At 50.5% G+C, this 5,673-nt stretch overlaps 1 protein-coding gene across 4 annotated transcripts in view; it reads right to left on the reverse strand.

Moving 5' to 3' along the window:
• Znf395 (zinc finger protein 395) overlaps positions 1-5,673 on the reverse strand; it is a 36,949-nt gene that overhangs the window by 30,767 nt on the left and 509 nt on the right. Inside the window, exon 1 of one of the 4 annotated variants that reach the window (XM_023714683.1) lies at positions 4,876-5,046. The exons of 2 other annotated variants lie outside the window; for them this stretch is intronic. The gene's annotated coding sequence lies outside the window, so the exon portion shown is untranslated. Of the gene's footprint in view, positions 1-2,727; positions 2,747-4,875; positions 5,047-5,673 lie in introns of those variants that run through there. One more of the 4 variants, XM_023714687.1, reaches the window with a different exon arrangement.

Raw genomic sequence — 5,673 nt, forward strand, 5'->3', positions numbered from 1 at the left:
CCTACCTAGCCCTGTCCATTTATTTATTTAGAGACAGGCTCTCACCAAGTTGCCCAAGTAGGGCTAAAATTTGCAATCCTCCTGCCTCAGCCTCCTGATTAGCTGGAATTACAAGCAGGTGCCACCACACCCAGCTTTACTGTCTTAATTTGAGGTCCTCACTCTAGATGACTTTGATTTATCTACTAACAAAGTAATCCTGTCTTTGTGCCACCAACAAACCAGACAAATACAACTTCTGTATCCTCAACCACCCGAACCCTAACCTGAGCCAAAAACAGAGCCCTGTGGCACTCTCTTCCAGCCTTCTTCCAGGCTGACTCTGAGCCAGTAATTAACAGTGTTTGCACACGATTCCCAAATTAGACTAATACCACCACTGGGCCCTATTTCACTACTTACGATTTAATGTGGACAATCATATCTTAAGAAACTGTGAAATACTTCACTAAAGCCAAACATACCAGAGCTGCCACATCATTCCCCTCTGGTTTAGTAAGCAAACATCACACAAAACAGGAAATGGACTTAATTTGACACAATTCAGCTGACTTCTAGTTACCCTTGCAGCCTATAGCCACAAATTTTTAGGAAACATGCACTTCACCTTTAACTTGTATGCATGTTATAAACATAAAGAAAGTAATGCTCTTAAGTGAATTTTGTCTACCTGTAAAAGGAGGGATAGTGGTCAGCCTCTCTCATCTGCAGCTCACCCGGGAGAAGCTCTGAACTGTGGGTAGGCAGGGACTCCTGGATAAGCCACAGTGTCCTCCGCCACGGAGACTTAGCATATCAGCTGCCCGCAAACAGGCCTACTCTTCTGGAGTCTTGCCCATTAACACCTGGGCTTGAGCCAGGTCTCCTGCGACCACTATGAAAGTCTCTGGATTGGGGCCGGGGAGATGGCTCAGTGGAATAAGCGCTTCCCTGGCAAGCGCAAGGGCCTGAGTTCAATCCCTGGTTCTGCAAAAAAAAACAAAAAAAAAGAACCCTCTAGATCATGCACACTTTCCTCCTGGGGCCACCTCAGGAGTGAAAAACAAGAGAACAATGGCTCCCCCCCCTCCTTGGTCTGCCTTTATGGCTCCACAAAACCAAAGCTCCTCAGAATCTAATGTCACAGGGCAACTGACAGCCATGACTCACATTTCACCAATTTACCACCCCCCACACCATCCTCAGAGGGGCGCACCAGAAGCCACCAGCTAACCATGTCAGCCCAAGAGGGAAGCAGGACAGAACTTAGGATTGCTAGAAATCTGTCCCACTGACCAGATGACAAGGCAAAGCCCTCTCTAGTAATACCATTCGGATCATCCCAAAAGTATTTCCAAGTTGCAGACAGCAGCTCCTCAGAGAGTGTGCTCACTTGCCTAAAGCAAAGCCGTGGCGCTCAAATCCTCAGATTCCAGTGTCGCGCACTGGCCAGAATCCCCAGGGGCCAGCCAGGGCCTATGACAGCGACCACAAACTCTCAGGCATGGCATCCACGCCTCTTGAAACCTAGTCACAAAGCCTAATGCCTATGGGACCTAGCGAGGAACATACAGCAACTGGGCCCAGGCAGTTGACAGAGGACACCGGGATCATGACAACTGGGTGCAGCAGGCCTGTCTCCTTTCCACAGGTGAAATGAGTGCCAGATCTGACTCTCAGAGAACTCCAAAGGCTTTCTGGACTATTCCTAATTTTTAGAAGCCTCTATGCTATCCAAACTATCACACACGTACAGGTTTAAAATATTCTGCAAGTCACCCCTTAGCAAGATCTGTGCTTCCTACGAACGACCCTTACCCGCCTTTCCAAGCTCATTTCTCCCTACTGCATCACAAGAGTCCTGTGTTCTTCACACTCGCGTGCTGCATTTGCTAACTCCCGGCCCATGCACACTTGCGCCTTCTCCCACATGACACCTAAGTCACCTACACTGCTCACCCCGGACTCTTCATACAGTTTTTCCTGCCCACACCCGCACATATTTCTACCTTTTCTCAAACACTTCAGGCATTTGTCTTTCATTTTTGGCATTTAAACAGCTTGCCCTTCTCCTTAATTCACGCTATACCTTAACCAGTGAGAATGAACACTTTCTCAGGGTTGTACCCTTCTACTTTCAGCAATGGGGGAGGAGGTAACTCTCTGCACAGGCATGATTTAATAAATGCTTACTGAATGTGAAAATTCTCTCTGTGCTTTTTAAGCTATTCATGTATTGTGATCCATTATTTCATTCAGAATAACTAAATGAGCTTAGTGAGAGACAGCAGGTTCTTTTGTTTTGTTTGGTTTTTTTTAGGCAAGGTCTCAGTAGGTCGCCCAGAATGGCCTTGAACTTGCAATACTCCTGTCCCAACTTCCCAAATGTATATTACCATGTGCAGCTGACAACAGCACCTTTTAATGAAAAACAATAAAATAGATCTTCCCCAAAAAAAGAGTTCAAGGAGATGGCACCAAGCAAAGGGAGGTAGTAGTCCTGCATGAGCTGACATTAGATTTTTACATACATGATTATATGTAGTAGGTCATAATGTAAATCTTATTTCTTTTTTTTTTACAGTATTACAATATCTTTATTTATTCATTTGTTGGTAGACTTATTTCTTAATGTAGGTCACGGTCAGAACACTGCAAAAAACACTGTTCTATGATGAATGCACTCAACCACTGCTTTATGCAATTACTTTTCAGGCAGTCAAATATTTGTCATAAAGAAAAAAGTACCTGATCCACACTCCCTCAGGTCTCCCCCACGCCCTCTTCCCCTACCAGCTCACAAGGACATTAAGTCACTAATTACAATCTTGGCTCATTCTGTAACCTTCTGCAATTGTCCTCCAAATTCAGATGTTGCAAGTTAAGGTGAAGGGAATTTGTTCAGCAAATCACTGTAAGTCACCCTTGCAACAAGAAAGCAGAATTCAGGCCTCAGGGAGGAAACCAGCACCAGCACTGGCTCCCTTCCATGTGCAGGGAACCAGGCTGCTGGGAATGGGCTACTGCATTGGGCTAGGAAGAACCAAGCCCTAGAGGAGTCAACACCCCCAGACCCAAATCCCCATCCCCCCAGCCCCTTCCTCAGGGCGCCCCGACACACCCCACTCCCCCTGCAGGAATCAAACACTGGGACCAGCCTGAAGATCCTGGTGGAGTCCAAAGTTCACTATGCTTCAAAGCCTAACAACATACACCTTTAGCAAACCCTATTCTGCAGCTCTCCAACCTCCAATTGCACCCACATGCCTAGCAGAATTAATAGCCCAGGTTCCCAGAAGCCCTGATTCTTCAGAGTTTTCTCCAACTTCAGGGTCAAAAGCAGCCAATGTCATCCGAATTGCAGCAGCACAAGATGAGAAAATGACCGGTGGCGCACACCTGTAATCCCAGCACTCAGGAGGCTGAGGCAGGAGGACTGCACAAGTGCAAGGCCAGCATGGGCTACATAGTGAGAGCCAGGCCAGCCTGAACTACAAGACCCTGTTGGCATCCCCCTATCCCAGCCAAAACCCTCCCAAGCCAGATCCTAAGTCCTACTCACATCCTCAGCTACCAATCTGACCGAAACAACTCCCCTTCCCGTGAAAGCCTGCCCTCTCTGATGCTCTATCCCAGGGTTCCCACCAGGCGCAGAGCAGCAGCTGCTGGCAGCACACTTATACTTGGATATCCTGGCAAATGCAGAAACTTCTACACAGCCCGAGTGTCAATTACTTCTCTGCAAAACACACATTTCCGATTTCTCCAGTTACCGACTACAGTGGCTCCAAGGCCCTGGCGGATAATCAATTTCCACAAAGAATTAATTTCCATTCATCTCTTCCCTTCACCCTGCCCCTGTAAACAGATTATTTCAACAGTAATGTTTCTCAAATGCACCCTCCCTTCCATTTCCAGTTAAATCCAGTGCGACCCCTGGGCGCTCCATGAGTGTAGCAGTCCACTAGCTGACCTGTCTCCCAACATTATTTTCAGATGCCTTTCCAAATACTCCTTCCCTGCAGAACTCACCCGCCCCAAAACTTTCTAGGTCTCCCAGGACACAACAGAGGCAAGTGCAATGCCCCAGTCTGGTTTTCTAGGACTTGCACAATCTCAACCATTGTTCCTCTCTGTCTTCAGGAAACATTCACCAAGGCCAAGGTCATGCTCTTTGCCACTTTGTCGCCCACCTCCAGGGGCTCATCTGAGAGCTCCCTTCTCTGACAGCAACAGCATCTGTGTCTTCACCTCCCCTCTGGACAGTTCACCGTGCCCTATCTGGAGGTCTCATTGCCCATGCACCAGTCTTCCAAGGTCCTGCATGAGATGACAAGTCCCCAAGGGAATCACTTTGGATATCTTTGGGTTTGGTTTTGTTTTGCAGTGCTGGGATCAAACCCAGGCTTCGCACACATAGGCAAGTGTGCTGCCACCAAGCTACATTCCAGCTTCATTTACCTTTCGACCCTCCCTGCCTGACAACAGCTCCTCTGATCCTTTCAAAGGCCTTTCCATCTGTTACTTCTGTTGACTTTGGGTCTTGCCACCAAGTCATCCTCCACATGCACACCTTTCTTCAAAACTACTCTGCCTTCTCCAACTCTAACTTTTCCTCTCTCTGCTATGTCCCCTGGCCCGCACCAACTCAGGGAGCCCTAGCTCATTAATTTGAAGTGAAGCTCTTAAAATTATTTCCACCTAACGGATAGCTTCCTGGGACCCGGGATTTTTTAGGTGCCTCTTGGCATCTCCCAGAAAGCCAGGCATCCTGCTAAGAACACAGACGCTCCCAGAAGGACCAGTGGATACAACATAATTACTGTCTCAAGGATCCTAGGGACTCGGAAGCTGTCTACACAACACCCCAGGAGGGTGTCCCAAGACTTTCAATACCTGTTGAGCGCTCACTTTGAAGCAAACCGTGCCAGTCACACCTTCCTGCAAAGCGGGTGTAAAGAAAGCAGAGGGCCTGCAGACTCCCCAGAGCCTGCCGGCTTGCACCGCAGGAGCAAAGGCCTGGGGAGCCCTCCAGAGCCCCAGCCCGACTTGGCCACCTGCAAAAGGAGGTGTGGCGGTGCCCAACGCCTGGCAGGTGGGCTCCTTTAGATCTCTCGGCCGGCCGGCAGCAAGGGAAGGCACAGATCTGAACTCCGAGGCAGGAAAGGAAAGGGTGCCTCTGGAATTGTTTGCACATGCCAAAACTCCCAGTCCAGGATCCCACCGGGCACCCTGATGCCTAAAGTGCCACGGCCTGGTAGGGCCGAGCGCAGGGGGTGAGGGAGCCAGGCTGAAGGCACAGGGCCAGAGGGTGTAGTGGCCACAGCGGGCTTGAGAGAGGTGCAGGGCCAACCCGCCGGGTAGAGGGTGTGTCTCGGAGTGGACAGGCGCGCGCGGGGCGGCCGGCCAGAAAGGGTCGGGGAAGGGCTAGGCTCCCTGTCCAGGCTCCGTCAGAGAGGAGACTCCCGATCCCAGCTCAAAGTTGGGAGGGGGCTTGGATGGGAGCACCGGCGCCCGCGAGATAAACAAGGCAGCGCGGGAGAGGGCGGGCAGCCACCAAGGCCCCCACCCCTCGGCCACCCGGCCAGCGGCCACTGCCGCAGCACCCCTACACCGCCCGCCCCCGGTCCCCCAATCCTGGTCCCGGCCCCGCCGGCGCGCACGGCGTGGGACGCGCTCGGCACCCCCGGCCCG

Source organism: Octodon degus, unplaced genomic scaffold (assembly GCF_000260255.1).
Source record: "Octodon degus isolate 3935 unplaced genomic scaffold, OctDeg1.0 scaffold00036, whole genome shotgun sequence".
NCBI classification, from domain to species: Eukaryota; Metazoa; Chordata; class Mammalia; order Rodentia; family Octodontidae; genus Octodon; species Octodon degus.